Below are 20,328 nucleotides of genomic sequence, written 5' to 3' on the forward strand. Positions count from 1 at the left end.
TTTGCCAAAAGCATAGCTGCTTATTACGTCAGCGGCTTACCGTGCAGCTGAATGGTTTCAGCTATCAAAGTTGCTAGCGGGAGCTTTTGGTAAATGGGCCCCAGTTCAGCAGTAAAATTTAAATATATTTTGAGAATTATTATATGGCGCAAAGTATTTGGAAGCGAGCGTAGCTTAATTCTAAGTATAGCTTAATTCTAATGCATTGTGAAGGTATCTATAGTGCATCAACATGACAATGCCTTATGACTGTCAATAGAAAATGCTGCAATACTTTTTTAATTCATATACATATCTATAATGCATTAAGTAAAGTGTTACTCTATTTTCTTTCTGCAACTTTCTTCTCACTTGGACAAAAGCAATTTGTGTATCTCTATTATCCCTTAATAGCCTCTCCAAAGACTTCACATCTTTTGGGTTAGTTTTCCCTGTTTGTAAGGTGCTTAACTGCGAGTAATTACATCAATCAGCAGTCACTTGTCCAAACAGAGCTGCTGCGATCTGGAAGCAGTCCCAGAAAACTCAGGCCTGAAGCAGGCTTCAGTCCGAATGAGAAACAAGTCTTGAACTACACGTTTTTGGCATCAAGTAGGAATCAGCAGCATTCAGTGGGACCCATATGAACGTCATGTGAAAATGAAACGTGGCAGAGAAAAAGTCACACACAAAAGAATCACACGAAAAGAAAGAGACAGACTGCTGGCTTCAATAAAGGCAGTGCAGTTAGAGGGCAGCGTGAGGCTCCGTGAGCTAAGCTAGGGTGTCTGTAATCCGAAGGTTGCCGGTTCAAACCCAGCCTCAGTTCATCTGCAGGTCTTTGAGCAAGGCCCTTCGCAGACAACTTATTCCACAAAAGTGATATATAAATGGAATAGAAAAAGAGCAAGTTGAGGGAGGCATAAAGAGAATTTTCCCACAATAAAGTATCAATTATTATATTAATAAACTGGACCATTTTTTTTAATTGGGGCGGCATGGTGGTGCTGTGGTTAGCACTGTTGCCTCACACCTCTGGGACCTGTGTTCGAGTCTCCGACTGGGTCACATGTGTGCGGAGTTTGCATGTTCTCCCCATGTCATCGTGGGGTTTCCTCCGGGTACTCCAGTTTCCCCCCACAGTCCAAAAACATGCTGAGTCTATTTGGAGTTGTTAAATTGCTCATAGGTGTGCTGGCGTGAGATAATGGTGTGTGCGTGTGCCCTGCGATGGGCTGGCCCCCCATCCAGGGTTGTTCCCTGCCCATTGCTTCCGGGATAGGCTCCGGACCCCCCACAACCCAGTAGGATAAGTGGTTTGGAAAATGGATGGATGTATGGATTTTTTTAAATTTTACTTTCTCATCTTAAAAATATTATCCTAATTGCAGTTGTTCCTTTAATACCTGCACTGGATTGGTTCCAGAACCCCCGCCCCCCCATAGCAAAATCCACGGTTGCTCAAGTCCCTTATATAAAATTGTATAGTTTCTTCATATAACCTACTCCCCTAATATACTTTAAATCAACTTTAGGTTACTTATAATACCTAATACAATGTAAATGATATATAAGCGGCTGTTATACTGTATTTTGTAGGGAATAATGATAAGAAAAGTCTTAGTAGAAGGTATGTAAACTTGGTTTGGTCGAAAAAATCCTTAATCATTAATGTTGATGAGCTCTACTCTGATTGGCTGGTTTGCAATGGCTCACACAGAATTTGCATCTCTTCCATTATGTGGTGCAAAATGATGTTTTAGTCAATGACGAACCTCATTGATAATGGTGGCTCCATAAGATTTTAAGGGAACTGAAAGATTTCAGAATGTACTCTTTCAGCTTTGCCACTCGTGACTGTAATACTCCCACTTCACCATAGGCACAACATCAGAATAGTCGTAACTGTTTTTAACATTGTAACAAGAACATCTCAGTTAACAAATTTTACAGCGCTAGCTTTGACATGCAATTTTTACCAAGGACTCTAAATAGAAACCTGACCAGCTCGTAAATGTATTGTTTGTTATGAATTTGGACTTCTGCTTTGAATGTTTTTTGGCTATTTTTAGATATTTGTTTAGCTATCCAAAAATAGGCTACAGACAGTACAGAAGCCTCTTAAATATCAAAATGTTTTTCATTACTCCCCTGTTAACCTGGGGTACATTTTCCAAAAGCACAGTTTCTAACAACATCAGTCATTTTCAAATGAAGAGAGACTAGCTACAGCATGGTTCCAGCTCGCATAGGTTTTTGATTCAACGCAAAAGTATAAATCAGCCTTTTCAGCGAAATTGTATGATATTGCACGCATATTTTCGTCAGTTTCCTGAATCTGCAAGTTTACGGTAAATAAACTACAGTATGCTGATTGTTGTAAAGTAATGTTTAATACCATTTGTTAATTTCATGATTTGTGTAAACCTGGATCATCATTTGATCTTGGCATGCTATACACTTTTTGGAAAGCTTTGTCTAAGCTACAACATATTACATATTCAGTCATCTAGGTATGTTTTTAAGGATTTCAGAGCCAAAAACTAAACAGAACCTAAATCTATATAATTAAAGTTAGGTGTTACCAGATATCTGCTAAATTTTTGGCGGTGTGTCTGTTTGTCGAATTAACCTTTGTAGTTAGCAGATTAGTAGTTACTGAAGCTTATTTTTCAGTTAGCTGTGCCCATAACTGTAGGTTGCACAAATCGATTGGGTTTGAATTTGGGCTGCTGTATGTTACGTTTTGGGGCATAGTTTATGTAAAAGTCTATGATTTTTGAATCAGCCCATTTTACCACCTTATTTTAAATATGAAAGATTTTTATTTGAAAAAGTGAATAATAGTGTTTGCAATTTACAGTATGCCAGTTCCATGTATGGAACTCTCTTTATTTAACTATCCATCCATCCATCCATCCATCCATTTTCCAAACCGCTTATCCTCGGGAGGTCTGGAGCCTATCCCGGAAGCAATGGGCACGAGGCAGGGAACAACCCAGGATGGGGGGCCAGCCCATCGCACATTATTTAACTATGCCAAGGTAAAGTCAGATTTTCATTCTGTGGTACTTTTAATAGACCACAGAGGTGTGAAGATATAGAATATCAGACATATGTGTCCCAGTTTACCTTTTGTCACACCTAAGCAATATTCATCCTACTATTAAAGGAGTTATGAGAGTTATGAGTATCATTCTTGTGTATTGCAAAATTATAATGTTAATTCAATCCATCTCTTTCCTTTTATATTTGTAGTATACAGTAAATGTGGGTGGCTTTTAACTCACTCCCATACTGAACCTGCTCAACCATGATAACTATTTTATTTCCATTGTCTGAGATTCTTCCCTTGGCAACAGTATCCAAGTTACCAATTTTGTTTTCCCTTCAGTAAAATAGTTTTCTATTCCTCTAATTCCAAAAACTGTTATATGAGTGTTAGGGAAATCATTCATTACCTCAAATATATCATGAAGAATGTAAAGAAAAGGCTAGGGGAAGACCCCAGACAAGACTATCATACCCACCTGCCCAAACGTTTCCAAGTGTGCTGGACAGGACAACACAGGAACAGGTAACTGACAGGGCTTGAGTCTGGCTGGCGAGATGGACAGTTTCGAAACAAAATGTATAAGGGCAAGGAGTGAAGTGTGGAAAGCAGGAGTCTGAGACTGGTCAGGAGACAGGTAATCAAGCAGAGGACAAGTCAGGAAACAGGAACCACCAGGGGACAGATCAGCAAACAAGAACCACTGGGAGACAGATCAGGAAACAGGAACCACCAGGGGATAGATCAAGAGACAAAAACTACTAGCAGACAGGTGAGTAAACAGGAACCACCAGGGGACATATCAGGATACAGGAACCAGTGGGAGAAAGACTAGGAAACAGGAACCACCAGAGGATATATCAAGAAACAGAAACCACTAGGAGACAGGTGAGGAAACAAGAACCACTAAGAGACAGGTCAGGAAACATCAGCAACTGGGAAACAGGTTGACAAGATGGCTGATGTCTTAGTAAGAGAGTTAAATTTGCTATTTTGACTAGATAATTTCATGATGACAATATTCAGAATTGAACTGTTATGAGTGAAAAGCTGTATATATAAAACAGTGCTAAAAATGATTAAACAGATTTAAAACATCAGCTCGTAGTTATAGGACTTTTCTGGGACTTTAATGAATTTAATAAAAACATATAAGTTTCAGTATGGGATTATTCTGCTATGCATCCTTACTTTGCAGTTTCTGCATAAATTTTTAATTTCTGTTCATTGATGTGTTACATTTTGATTCCCTGCTTGAGCAAGTGTTATTTATTACAGCTGAAAGTTAATTAAATAACTGTATCAACAGAATTACTGGGAGTTTTTCAAGGGAGAGAATTTAGATACTATTGGATCTGTTTACAATTAGTTGCTGTTTTTTATATAATAAATGATTCACAAATTATTGAATATTTTGCCATTATCTTGCCAAGAATAGTAGGATTTGAACCTACTACCTGCAGTGTTAGTACATTACAGTATGGCTGTGAATCTGCATATTTTCCCATCTTGGGGCAGTGCTGCTTTATATTTGTGTCATGTAATATTAGTCTAGTCTTTATTAATGAAAAAAAATCAATATTAGTTCAGGCAAACATCGTATTATAGGCAATATGCCAGTGTAGATGGCTCTTATTCCCTCACTAATGACCTTACACATGGACAAAGATGCCATATACATTAATTAATGCAAAATCATTACACAGAAATAGACAAACTATGAGTGTGAGTTTTATTATTACAAATCAGATCCGCACAACATAGTCATGCCAAACAACAACGGTGGCAATCAAATAAATGACAGTGCATAGCCTGGTTCCTTTAAAGAAAAAGAACACACATGAATTGCCAGTCCAGACGATTTAGCTAACATCTGACAGCAAAATATCAAAAATAAAACATATGTTACAAAAGTGCACAATTCCTGGATCTCAGTGAAACAGCTCTAAGGTTTCTCAGCGGGTCTATACAGAAATATAGCAACACACTAATGGTTTGAGCCCGCCGACAACAAATGTTTGCTTTGTTTCTCCCCTCAGAGGGTGGAAACCACATCCAAAGTCACCCTGTTTGAAAGATAAATTGTGCTTAATAAGGCTAGATGTCCCACCACTATTACAGGCATTTTATAGTAGCTCACATAGGTGTATGAAAGGGGAAGTGCAAGCGCAGAGCATGCAGCGGCAAGGAACGCCAACTTCAGCGACCTAATTTTAACTTCCTGGTCATGTGACTGCCTCAACACACCTGCCTCTCATCACCCATCACCCTTCCTTACCCAGATCCCCACACTAATATACATTATATATTATTCATGATAATTTATGATTATTGTGCTTGTTTAATGTTTAATGCCTTCTTTAATGTATTTCATCATTATGTTCCTATTAGCATAGTATAGAGTTATTCCACATTTCACTACACATTGTACTTGTACAGAGTATAACAAGTTCTGGCATTCCTTGTGCTTGCTTTCTGGGTAAATGGATACTCTATCATCTGTAAACTCTGTAATATTTCTGGGAATTAATTCTAGGACCAATTATTTCAACATTGCTGTTCCTGGAATCTTTATCATTGTGACAATATGCACCGTAATAAGCCCCCTAAAAATACACACTTCAGTGTATTGATTTAGACTTTTTCCCCCAGCTTCTGTCTCAGCTGGACTACTATGAACAAATAGTCCCCTTTCTGCGCTCAGCCCTTCATTCTTCCCTAACTAATGCAGGACTGTGTTGCCATGGCACCTAACAAATATTTTCATACAATAAGAGAGTACCCTTTCATTTTTCTGCACCTAAACCACATGAAAATGCAAAGGGGATTTTCTCCACTCAGCCCCTGTGCCACCCATACTTATATGCTATATTAATAGGAAACCATCGAATTATCCTCAACATTTGGGTGAGATTCATTACATAAACCATCCATAACCACTTACCCAGTACAGGTGGCAGACTCTATGTCAGGAAGCAGAGCGTAAAAAGGAGAGGGCACCAGTCCATCACAGGGCACATACTTGCACAATACAGGCAGTCCCCAAGTAACAACAAGATAGTTTTCGTAAATCAGTCTTCAAGTTGAATTTGTTGTATGAAGAAAAACAATAATAATACAGTAATAAAAAAGCTACACTGTACTGTACTATATCTCGAGCCAACAAACCAGGACTGATCCCTGTCTGGTCTCCTTTGCTATGTCAGTTCGCTGTCTGGCCAGCAGGTGTCGCTGACCAACCCATTGTTATTATCTCCTAGCCCAGGGCTATTCAAATCTGGACCTCAATTCCAAATCCAGGCCTTGTTTTCAGTTCTCCTGGGTAATCAGTTTAATAATTACTTATTTTGATTGGCCACAGAGGATTTGGGTAAAGGAAGGCTGGAAAATCAACAGTACTCAGAGCTTGAGGACCGTGATTTAAATAGCTTTGTCCTAACCTGTACCACCGGCCGCCATGTGGCTTTAATGGACTAAGCAGGTGGCTGTTTTGTCTTGGTTCACTTTTGTCATGGGTTTGAGGCCAGCTTCACTATGTTTGTGAGTTCTACATCTTTAGGTTCTTGATTTATTCTTGTTATGTATTGGTGTATTTCTGTTTGGTTCCTTGTTTTGTACCTTTGTTTATTTTGGTTTGTGCCCCAGTTCTGTAAGTCTTGTTATCCTGGTATCTCCTAGTGTTTGAACCCTTAAGTATTTGTTATCCTATTAATGAGGATGTAGTCCTCATTATCTGTGTTTCTTGCCTGCCCTCATTTTGTTCCTCAGTTGGTCATTGTGTAACTCAGCTGGAACAACTTGTTATTAGATGCATAGCTGACTTATTTATGTAACTCCTTCGTCTAAACACTTGCAAGATATAAGTTTACTCTTGTACAATGCAATTTCCATTCACAGTAAATAAGTGGACATGTTTCATTATAACATACTTTTACATTTATTTAGCAGAAGCATCTTATCATATTTAGCATGGTCAGTCCCTGGAGTGATTGAGGTTCAGGACTTTGCTCAAAGGCCCAATGGTGAAATTACCCTGGTAACTATGGGATCTGAACTGATAACCTTCGGATCACAAACAAAGAGCCCTAGTCTACAAGCCGCACACCACACTGACATTGACAGATTATAACAAATAGTGGCAAACTAGCAGTATTGATTAAATTAATTTTGATAGATTATACAAGAAGTAACATTATATTCATTAACATCATCCATTTTCCAAACTGCTTATCCTACTGGGTCGCGGGGGATCCGGAGCCTATCCTGGAAGTAATGGGCACAAGGCAGGGAACAACCAAGAATGGGGGGCCAGCCCATCACAGGGCACACTCACACACCATTCACTCACACATGCACACCTATGGGCAATTTAGCAACTCCAATTAGCCTGAGTATGTCTTTGGACTGTGGGGGGAAACCGGAGTACCCAGAGGAAACCCCATGACGACATGGGGAGAACATGCAAACTCCACACACATGTGACCCAGGCAGAGACTCGAACCCATGTCCCAGAGGTGTGAGGTAACAGTGCTAACCACTGCACCACCATGCCGCCCCCTCATTAACATTATATTCATTATAAAGCATTTACTGATTAGGTTCATAATAACTCTAATAACAATAATAACTCTTCCTATAAATAAAAAAAAGAAAATGAATACCCTGACATTTCATCAGGCAGTACCGTTCAATTCCAAGGTATCAATATCAATTAAGGATACGTTTTTTAAAAGCAAACCTTAATTACTTTCCTCACATCACAACAGTTTATGTGCTTTAAAACTTGATGAACGTGGAATGCCTTTTTTGTTGTGTGCACTATCAAATTAAGATTTTAAATTGCAGTTAAATTAAGTTTGACAAACATGACAGTTTACGCTGAGCCAAAACGGCAGTGCTTGGATTGTCTCCACCTAGGTCTGACAAATATAGAGGCAGCCTATGGAAGCCGGAGCTGTATTCCTCCTGTAGCGATGCAGACCTGTGCAGTTTCTTTTTCTCATTAACTGCAGCTGAATCCCTTTTAAATGAATTCAAAACTTTGTGAAAATCTGGAACAACCATATACATATTGAAGGACTGACCTGGGTGCGATGAGTCAAAATAGGCCAAATCTCCCAGAAGATAACTGTACTTGCAGCTGTCACTGTATGTCATATGCACTATAGACACCTTCATAATGCATTATAATGGCCAGTATAAGAATTAAGAAAGTATTACAACATCTTTTGCTGACAGTCATAAGGCATTATGGTGTTGATTATAATACTTCATAAGCTCCAATGACGCTCCAATCTATAATGCACTACAGGTACTTTCATAAAGCATTATAATGGTCATTATAAGGATTAAGGCTGGTTTATACTGCATTGTGTAGGTATCTAAAGTAATTTAAGATTTTTATAAATGAGAGTTTCTTACAAAGATGGCTACCGAGATTTTGAAGATCTGTGAATTCCTCAAAACAGGCTTTCTCCGAAATTGTAGCGGTTCTGCATTGTTTGCATAACCAGAACCAGAATCACATCGTCACATGCATAATGCAAGTGAAGTATCTATGAGCAGGAGACAAGCAGCCGAAAGAAATCTTGGGGTGGAATACCATCAATAAAGGCTGTGTATGGTATGCATGATTTCCCTCTTGCAGTCCAGGATCTTCGGCTGCTCTGTGATTCCTACTGCAGGACACGCACTAAGCTCATTTAAATCCTACACCAGAAAAGAGGCATGTTCAATAAATGGATGATGCAATTTTTTTGTTAAATCTGTTTACAAATACCATAGGATATTTTGCTTTTGCCTTATATCTGCCCTCTTCGTGCGCAAGCTTTTGGGTTAAAAGCTTGCTTGTAAGGCTGTGAACATATATTTTTAAGATCAATCACAAGAAAAAAAGGAAATGAGAACACATTATTTTCAGATCTTCATTTTGTCATCCAATTTAAAGCACAAAAAAGCATTTAAGAGGTCTTGTTTCCTTGGCAACTACCGTAAATATCAAGCCAATTTGAAATCTCTAGGCAGACTGACTTACAATATGATGGTCTTGTAGTGGTTCCTACATTTTTTGCATCAATACAGTTCAGCCAACAAATTACTGAACTACAGATTCAGGTTAAAAGTAGAAGCACATCCCCGTACATAAAATCTGCATAGCAAAGACACTGATATCATCAGTTTTCATTCATTTTTTGAACATCGACTGCCTGAATAATACATCTTACATTTTCTTTGAGGTTGATGAACAGAAAAGTGAACGCTGAATGAAGAAAATGAAGTATAGCTCAAATTTAAATCAGTTTAGATGCAAACATATAATCATTGCAGCAGGGAGTGTAGTGATTAAGATTGTGGGTCCTGGCACCTAGGAAGGGTCTGCTGAAGAACCAAAAGCAGTAACCTAACACAATGGAATCCAGAGGAATCCATCCACCCATCCATCCATTTTCCAAACCGCTTATCCTACTGGGTCGCGGGGAGTCCGGAGCCTATCCCGGAAGCAATGGGCACAAGGCAGGGAACAACCCAGGATGGGGGGCCTGCCCATCGCAGGAATCCAGAGGAATTCACACATTAATTTACTTTACAAAGGTATTGATGACAGTCAAACAAAATATGAAAGCTAGGATTAAATAGCATTATTTTAATATAGAAAAGTCAGTAGAGTGTTCTGTAATAGGTAATACTACAACATTATCACATGGTGTGCAAAGCAAGTTGAACCATCATCATTTTTAAATATAAAAGCTCGATCATTTATATCATTTCAACTGAACATGTGAAAATCATATTAATATGTATCATATTTGATTTTAAAACCTTGTGACTATTCATGATTTACCACAAAATACTGCCTTTCATCATTATAGTTTTTTTTTTCATTTTAATGATATAAGGGAGATCTTAACCAAATGGTTTATTCTTTCAGTTTGGTTGCAATATATTATTTACCAATATTTTTCTTTCTTTTTTTAAGTTAGTTATCTGATGGGACCTTCTCAAATATGGCTTGTTTACTGATCCTTTTACAATTCCAGCCCCTTATGATTTTTGCCCACTTAAATGACATTGAATGACATTATCAGTCATGGCCTTAATAGGATATTATACTGCCAAGCTGTATTACGAGAATGTTATTATATTTTTTAAATTGGTTCTCCTGTGGGCCCACCACCTGCGAGGGGGAGGTCTGGTGCATTGTAGATCTAGTGGCGGTCCAAAGCAGGGGTCCTGGCTACCAAAACTGGCTTTTGGGACACGAAATGTAACCTCTCTACTCATATTCCCCCAGTTCGGTGCCAATACACTTGAGTTCACCACGGTGAATGCGAGGGTTGCCACTGTTTTTTGAAATTTGTGAAGGCCTAGAAATGAACACACTTGCATACATCACTGTTGTAGGCCTTCAGGCCTTGAGCGCAGTGCAGTAAATTGTCTTTCCCAGTAGTGTCTTCTCCTGCTGTCTTGAAGCTGTGGCTCTGAGAAATAGTGGGCCACTTTCCTTCCCTGTTTTGACTAGCCTACCTCCCTTTCCCGTATGTCTGGAGGATCGCCTTGTTATCAGGCCAGGTGCTACGCCAGGCCCATGAAAAAAGTTGTAAATGAGAAAGTTCTCTCGATAGCATCTTAGAGATGATGTAATCCACTCTGCTCAGATGGCCTTATATCTGCCCTGAGAAATTGTTTAACTTTGCTCACTGTCTTGACACTGGTTCATGTGCATATGTGCCTTGTTTGAATGGTTTGGGGAACTTATGCTTATATTTATACTCTAATTATTTATACTAAATATTCTCTTCATGTACGATCCAAGACTCTGGCTGGAAATATCTGCAACACCAGCCTTTGACTTCAAGTTGGGGGACTGGCTCTAATTGTTGTTTAGTGGACAGGTATAGGCACAGACATTAGTTCAGAATATCTGGCATTCTTAGAGGTCTGGGGTGAAGTGTTGGAAGCCAAGTCCTCTGGAGACTGCGTCGTTCTATGCAGGACTTAATAATGCGTTTGTTTTTGTCTCGGAACTCGGAAATTCCGAGTTGAGTGACATCACGTCCGACAATCTCCCGTTCGAGCTACCGTACCACATCTCGGAACAAACATGGCTGCCTCCATGAACACGCTGCTGTGTGTTGTTGCTTTATATTTTCTCGCAGTTTTGGAGTAAGATTATTTTTTCGAGAGACAAACAAACAAGAAACACGAACTAGTCAAACCACATTAAAAGCTTTACAAAATATTTTAGTACATTCATAGCAATATTATTTTTCGAGAGGCAAACAAACTATAAACAAAAGATACTAACAAGTCTGGTAAAAATCTGATATTGCATGCTTGGATACTGTTTACGGTCATGATATGATATTCTCTAAATCAAACACGTGCAATTACATTCATAACTATTAATAACTTTAACAAAATGAACATTTTTAAAGATTTATAAAATAGAATTACTGTTGACTGGCCCCCCATCCTGGGTTGTTCCCTGCCTCATGTCCATTGCTTCCGGGATAGGCTCCGGACCCCCTGCGACCCACTAGGATAAGTGGTTTGGAAAATGTATGGATGGATGGAATTACTGTTGAGTGTGTAAGCCGCCATTTTGAAATTATGTTACAGGGGAAACTCGGACAAGAAAATTCTGTCCGACATCAACGATATAAAAGAGGCATGTTTTCGAAGGAAAGTGATGTTTTTCGTGACGTTTCATAACGTTTTCATCCAAGTTCCGACTCGAAGAGAAATTATCAAATGCACCATTAACGCTTGCATAACAATGACGATACCTAGAAGGGTGTGTTTGGGAGGAATAGATCTGAACCTGAGCATTGCTCTGTTATTGAACATCTGTGCTAACCAAATTTTTTCCACAACAAACACCCTGTTCAGGAACAAGGGTGTCCATGAGGGCACTTGGCACCAAAACAGCTACAGCCACAGATCGATGATTGATTATGTAGTCATATCAAAAGATCTGAGGCCACAAGATTTGGACACTCAGGTGAAGAGTGGTGTTGAGCTGTCAGCTGATCACCACCTGGAAGTTGGAAGTGAGCTGGATCCCATGGCTGGGGAAAATACCAAACAGACCTTGTACACCAAAGGGTGTGATTGAAGCATATGGCAGAGACACCTGCCTGTGAGATCTTCAACTCGCACCTCCATCAGAACTTCTCTGGTATTTCCAGGGAGTTTAGAGACATTCAGGCCAAATGGGCAATGTTCAGTACCTCCATTGCTGAAGTGACTGTACAGAACTGTGGCCATACAGTTCTTGGTGCCTGCCTTGGTGTCTTGGTTAACACGCCTCTTCAACATAGCTTGGAGGTCAGGAGCAATGCCTCTGAATTGGAGGGGAGGGGGAGTAGTTACAATCATTAAGAAAGGGGACCAGAGTCCACCCATTGATTGAACCTCAGATCCAGGAGGAGCAACACGCATTCCGTTCTGCTCATGGAAGACTGGACCAAGTGAAGCTCTCAATTTAACAAGGTCATCTACATTCCTACCCTCACTTAAGGTCACAAGCTTTAGGTAGAGACCAAAAGAATGAGATTGTGGATATAAGCAGCAGAAATGAGCTTCCTGGGCTCAGCCTTAGAGATAAGGGTGAGAAGCTCAGACATTCAGGAGGGGCTCAAAGTAGGACTGCTGCTCCTCTGCATCAAAAGGAGCCAATTGAGGTGGTTCGAGCATTTATATAGGCTGTGGGGCAGACCCAGGACACACTGGAGATTAATTCTCTGTTAGTCTGGGAACGTGTGGGTATTCTTCGGAGGAGGTGGCTGGGCATACCTGTTCAGACTACTGTCCCTATTACCTAGACCCAGATGAGTGGAAGAAAATTGATGGATGGATGGATGAATGGATGATTTATCTATAGGGTGAGCAGATAATCCATGTCAGGTTGGACACTTTGAGCTACTTCAGGTTTTACAAACTACTTTAAAACTGAATGTGAAAAGGTATTAGGAGAGTTGAGACACCCTTTGCTGTGCACCATCTATTTTCTACACATGGCAAAGATCCACAGGAACAACAAAATAGAAGATGCAAGTGTGTGTCAATTTGTTTTTGGTTTTCATGTATTGTAGGAGGAGAGTGGCATTTGGCTGTCAATCACCTCTATTATTTTATTAGTAATAGCTCTTTCTTCTTTTAACAGCTCCTAATAAAAACATGTTATGTTAATAAAAGGGACACCACAAAACATCCATCCATCCATCCATTTTCCAAACCGCTTATCCTATTGGGTCGCGGGGGGTCCGGAGCCTATCCCGGAAGCAATGGGCACGAGGCAGGGAACAACCCAGGATGGGGGGCCAGCCCATCGCAGGGCACACTCACACACCATTCACTCACACATGCAGACCTACGGGCAATTCAGCAACTCCAATTAGCCTCAGCATGTTTTTGGACTGTGGGGGGAAACCGGAGTACCCGGAGGAAACCCCACGACGACACGGGGAGAACATGCAAACTCCACACACATGTGACCCAGGCGGAGACTCGAACCCGGGTCCCAGAGGTGTGAGGCGACAGTGCTAACCACTGCACCACCATGCCGCCCACCACCACAAAGCAATCCTTATTCAATTAAAGGTTATTCAAAGCATTTCCTACATCAGGCTCGCTTATGCTTTTTTGCATTGTGCCCTTGTAAAATACTTAATGTTTTTATTGTTAATATTGTTATTCATGATTCAACTATACACCGAACTTGGGAAATCAGATTTGCTTTAATTTATCCGACCTCATTACATAAGCATTATTACTGATTAATTTAATTTACCGTTTTTATATGTGAGTTAAATAAAAATTAAATATATGAAATCTGCAATATTGTGCTACACATGTAAATATATAATGAAATAAGTCAGTGCATTGAAAAACAGAAAGGAATATCCATCCTGTATAACCACTTATACACTGTCACAGTGACAGAAGGCAACAATGTATTGAAATTTCATACACTGAAGTGTGTGAAAATCAAATAGGGGTCAGTTACTCATAGTGTGAGTCACAGCCTTTCAGTTTCTTTATAAGGTTAATTTGTATTATAACTCAAGTAATTATGTTTCACTGCGTTCATGAATTAGAATAAATGTGTCTGATTGCTCCCTTTGCCTGTACATCATGGTAACAGCTCTTTCTTCTCTTAATAATATACATTACAGGTTAGAGTTTGGCAACTAAATTAATGATGGACTAAATTATGATTAAGGGGAGGGTAGTTCAGAATAAAAACATGCTATATAAATGCATGCGGAGTGTTCAAATTCTTGGTACGCTGCACATATTTCATACCAAAAAGCTTATCTTAATCTGACGGCAGAATATTTTATTTGAAGTAAAATTAATCACCAAAATTTGAACCCTGTTAACGAAGCTCAAGTGCTCAAGCTTCCACTTCAGGGGTTCATCTTTATTTAGAATGGTTGTTTTGGATGTTACATTATTATTATCCATCCATCCATCCATTTTCAAAAGCGCTTATCCTACTGGGTCTCGGGGGGTCCGGAGCCCATCCTGGAAGCAATGGGCACGAGGCAGGGAACAACCCTGGATGTGGGGCCAGCCCATCACAGGGCACACTCACACACCATTCACTCATGCATGCACTCCTATGGGCAATTTAGCAAGTTCAATTAGCCTCAGCATGTCTTTGGACTGTAATAAAAATAATAATAATTATTATTATTATTATTGGGGGCGGCATGGTGGTGCAGTGGTTAGCATATGTGTGGAGTTTGCATGTTCTCCCCATGTCGTCGTGGGGTTTCCTCCGCGTACTCCGGTTTCCCCCCACAGTCCAAAAACATGCAGAGGCTAATTGGAGTTGCCAAATTGCCCATAGGTGTGAATGGTGTGTGAGTGTGCCCTGCGATGGGATGGCCCCCCATCCTGGGTTGTCCCCTGCCTCGTGCCCATTGCTTCCGGGATAGGCTCCGGACCCCCCGCGACCCAGTAGGATAAGCGGTTTGGAAAATGGATGGATGGATGGATTATTATTATTATTATTATTATTATTATTATTATTAAACAAACCTTTTCTTTATGGACACCTTTCATGGCACTCAAGGACGCCTTACAAACACGGTCAGCTTAAACGACACACAATAGCAAATGATGAGCAATATGTCAAGAAAGAATAAAAAGAGAAGATACAAAGTAGCAATCAGTTATTAGACATGTAAGTAGTGGGTTCACCCACAGTAAAGGCGGATATAAGTAAGCCTTGGGCAAATAATTAGGGATAGAGGCACATTCCTTTTTCATTTATTCAAAATCCCATATGGATTTGCAAACCGTGCCAAATAATAACTTCTTGCTTCCTGTTTGGCCCCTTTTATCCAAATTTCTCCAAATTTAAATAGGTAAATTACTGCTTAAATCTCAAATAGCAGATTCTGAACAATACTAAGATTTAAATAAACGGATGACAAAAGTCAGTTTATTGAATAAAACTGATCAAAATAATATTACACACATCTGCTTTATTCATCTGGCTATGATATTCCCAGTGTTCTAACAAATTACTATTAAGGACTTCTTACAGTACAATATAGATAATAGCCATTATTGCCAACTTGTTACATATAGATTTGCAAATTCTGAGAGGGTGGCATACAGCCAGGAACATCCAAGCGGGCCGTACATCCTGGCATGTCACCCTTCATTTAGGATGTTGGTGCTTCTTGGAAATACCCACGTGGCACCATAGATCAGGGAAATGGGAGAGTGCAGAGACGTGGACCGTCCGGGGGTGCCTGAGGATCACCATCACCAACCCCCCCAGCAGATAAAAGTTGTCGATCAGGGAGTAGGTGTCGATAGTAGATTAATTAAGATTAAAGGTGGGGTGGGTGGTGTTGATGATTTGTTGCTTTGGAGCCCCTTAAAATCCTAAGATCCTTGCAGGATCTGCTTTTGACTGTTCTGTTAAAATTTTCGTTTTCTTTTCCCTCCTGCCTTCTGATTCTTTTGCTATTATTTCTCCTTTACCTTTCATATTCCTTCCTTCACATCTTACCCAAGCTTTCCTTCATCCTGTTCCTCCAAGTTCCTCTCCCCATGAGTCTTTCTCTCATTCTCTCCTCATCCGCCTCTTCACATGCCTACCTCTGAATTCACTGACTGATGTTCAAAAAATTCAAACTGAAAAACATTGAGTCAGACAAAATAGCCATGATTAATTGTGGAAGGCAAAGGACGAGTCATGATCACGATGTTCACGATGAGAACAAGCTATAGTGACGGATAGTCAAGGAGCAAGGAACTATAAAGATCACTATGATGACATAACTAAACTGGGGGCATGTAATTGTGGTGATTACTTTGTTAGGGATTTTTCTATATGGTATACTATCGCTATCATGTAGAGAAAACATTTTTGCATTTGCAAAATCTGCCTATTGATCTTTGAGGCCAGACATTTGAATACCAACTATATTTGTATTGCAAATAGGTTTATACTAATTAGAATGAGCCCTGTCTTACTGTGAAACAACATCAAGAAGATAACAGAATAGCAGGACTTTTTCCTTCTCTGTGGAGAAAAACTGAAATTTCATGGTTTAAATATAAAGAGAGCCCAGCACATCCTTATGTCCAAATTGCACCTTGCTGGAGCGCAGCTCCATCTCCTTATGTCCAAATTGCACCTTGCTGGAGCCCAGCTCTACCTCCTTATGTCCACATTGCACCTTGCTGGAGCCCAGCTCCACCTCCTTATGTCCAAATTGCACCTTGCTGGAGCCCAGCTCTACCTCCTTATGTCCAAATCGCGCCTTGCTGGAGCCCAGCTCTACCTCCTTATGTCCAAATTACACCTTGCTGGAGCCCAGCTCCACCTTCTTATGTCCAAATTGCACCTTGCTAGAGCCCAGCTCCACCTTGTTGTGTCCAAATTGCACCTTGCTGGAGCCCAGCTCCACCTCCTTATGTCCAAATTGCACCTTGCTGGAGCCCAGCTCTACCTCCTTATGTCCACATTGCACCTTGCTAGAGCCCAGCTTCACCTCGTTATGTCAAAATTGCACCTTGCTAGAGCCCAGCTCCACCTCCTTATGTCCAAATTGCACCTTGCTGGAGCCCAGCTCTACTTCCTTATGTCCAAATTGCACCTTGCTGGAGCCCAGCTCCACCTCCTTATGTCCAAATTGCACCTTGCTGGAGCCCAGCTCTACCTCCTTATGTCCAAATTGCACCTTGCTGGAGCCCAGCTCCACCTCCTTATGTCCAAATTGCACCTTGCTGGAGCCCAGCTCTACCTCCTTATGTCCACATTGCACCTTTCTGGAGCCCAGCTCCACCTCCTTATGTCCAAATTGCACCTTGCTAGAGCCCAGCTCCACCTCGTTATGTCAAAATTGCACCTTGCTGGAGCCCAGATACACCTCCTTAGGTCCAAATTGCACCTTGCTAGAGCCCAGCTCCACCTCCTTAGGTCCAAATTGCACCTTTCTGGAGCTCAGCTCCACCTCCGTATGTACAAATTGCACCTTGCTGGAGCGCAGCTCCACCTCCTTATGTCCACATTGCACCTTGCTGGAGCCCAGCTCCATCTCCTTATGTCCAAATTGCACCTTGCTAGAGCCCAGCTCCACCTCGTTATGTTAAAATTGCACCTTGCTGGAGCCCAGCTCCACCTCCTTAGGTACAAATTGCACCTTGCTAGAGCCCAACTCCACCTCCTTATGTCCAAGTTGCACCTTGTTGGAGCCCAGCTCCACCTCCTTGGCACAGGGACATAACATGAATAAGCAAGAATATTACTTCTAGTGATAATCCACTTTCATGCTTTTTTAAGTTTCATTTCTGTGTTACGTTTAAAAAAAAATCAAATACTCTTTACACATGTGATATGTACTATACCCACATTTAATAAAAATAACTTTTTATTTTTATATAAAGTGCTATTGCATCATGCTGACAAATTAACATACGGTATCTTTAAGATTGTGATTATAAATACTTATGATAACTAATACACTAAAATTATACAGAGTGGCTTATTCAGGACCACGCACTTTGCACCTGAAAGGGCCCCCCTCTTCTCTGATTCTCATTTAGTCCCTGGGTAGTTTGGACAAATCCCATCTTTCTCTGAGAGAGACGCAGAAAAATATGTTTACACAGGTGAGAGTGCAGGGTTAGCCAGCATCGATTACAGGTGGAGCAGTGTTTGGTCTTAAAGGCCTTGTCCAGGGACCCAACAGTGATATAGTTATTCCGTTTGAAGCAGGATTTAAAGCGGTAACCATCCAAACATGGAAGATAGTCTTTTACCCAGCAAGCTACACACATCCCCTCATATAAAACAGTTTATATGGATAGGATGGATAAATCCTTTTCCTTTGTGGCAAGGAGAAAAATCCTACTGAAACCTGTCAGAATCACCATGAGCAGCATGATGGAAATATATTTCATGTTTAAATCCAACTGCATGCCTTTTCCTTTGAGGTTCATACAGTAATTGTGTATTGTGTGCCACTTGCTGTCTGACAGTCATGTCCTCCAAATTTGTTTGCATGGTTTTCTTTTCATGCTGGCAAAATAAGGCAACTTTCTGGTCCAGTTTAAAGGCAAGGCCAGACTATAAAAGGGAGGCCCAGTTCATTTCCCTCCTCACAGACGAAGCATCTGCATGTTCAGCCATGCAGATTTGGGGATCTCACGTCGGCACCAATTGCTCCAAGCCCGAGAGAGTATCAGGTGGACACAAACCCAGGAAACCCCCTCTGAGGCTTCCACCTGGCTTCATCTCGCCTTTCAGCGTATTCTAGCACTTCTTCGTCTATTCCTCAGATTGTGGGTCTGTCTGCAGTTTTATATTCTGTGCCTTCAGTTTCCTAAATTCATATGGCACAGCTGATTTTTTTCAAATGCTATATAAACATACAGCTCTTAAAAAATTAAGAGACCACAGCAAAATTTTCAATTTCACTCATTACTCAGTTTATGGGCATGCACCTGTATATAGTATACATTTTTTGCAAAGTGCAGCCTGGCTTTACCCTGCCTCTCATTAATGAAGGGCTTCTTCCTTGATTTATAGGTCTTCAGTCCTGTTTCTGGGAGCTAGTTATGAACAGTCCTAGCAGTGCACTTCACACCACTTAATGTCTCCCATTCTTTTTGAAGGTCACTTGAGGTCATCCTATGATTTATGAGGCGCTGCCGGATAAGTTGACAGCGATCTCTGGCATTAGTGACTCACTTCCGCCTTTTACTTGGCTGGTTTTTGGTCATTTCCACTGTCTCCTGCTTCACCATGTTCTTGTGTACTGCTGTCTTCGAAATTTTGGGCCTGGCAGCAGGCTGCCTCACAGCATAGCTTTCTGCCAGGATTAAACCAGGATTTAAAAATGCAGATTTGAAAATGCACAACCTCATACTGTACTACCCCCACCCTAACGAAAAAGGCACATTATTCAACTAGCCATAATTTTTAAGACATTCAAAAGAGCAGATACAGCAAAAAACAAATTAACAAGACTAGGAAAAATAGTATACAGGTACAAATTAGAAATTCAAATATAAATGGATTGCACGCAAATTTTTTATCACACAAATCCACAAATGGAACAAAACACTTACTGTATAAAGAAAATAACATTTATTACTCTACGAAAACACAAACAAATAAAATGACACAAATGCCATGTAAAACGTTTCTTGACATTTCTTGCTTTCCTTGATGTGACGTCATCCATTGCATCATCATATGAAATCTGCTCAGAAGTTATATAGGCGCACCTGGAACATGCTGGACCTCAAGCAGGTTTTGATGAGCTCAAGTTTTGAAAAGCTCCTATCTTCTTCAGCTGCAGTCACTGGGAGAGTAGGGCAAATTCTGAGAGCAGTGCACAAATTTGTACGAATTTTGGTCAACTCACTTACATGAATAAATGTCAGTTGGTCAACAAGGTTCATGGTTTCGACGGCAAGTCAGGCAAGTTGATCAGCTCCTTTGCAGGTTCACTGCCATCCAAGTCGAAATGTTAGTTAAAATGCAGCGTCATACAAAAAAAAGAAGGTATCTGTCATGCCCAGCTCGTACGATCCTCGTGTGTGCCACGCCCCCTGATTATCCACACGTGCTTCCCCGATCGTACCCAGCCTTACCTTGTTATTTTGCTCTGTCTTGTCTATTTGAGTCCATGTCTTGCCTTAGTTCTTTGTCTGTCATTGATGTTTGTCGAGGTCTGTGCCTGTTCGATCCTGCTCCCTATTAAAATCCCGTTTTCCCCGTATTCCGCCTGCCTTGCCTGCTTCCTGCCCGTCTGCCTGCC

Source organism: Brienomyrus brachyistius, unplaced genomic scaffold, assembly GCF_023856365.1.
Source record: "Brienomyrus brachyistius isolate T26 unplaced genomic scaffold, BBRACH_0.4 scaffold32, whole genome shotgun sequence".
Taxonomy (NCBI): Eukaryota; Metazoa; Chordata; class Actinopteri; order Osteoglossiformes; family Mormyridae; genus Brienomyrus; species Brienomyrus brachyistius.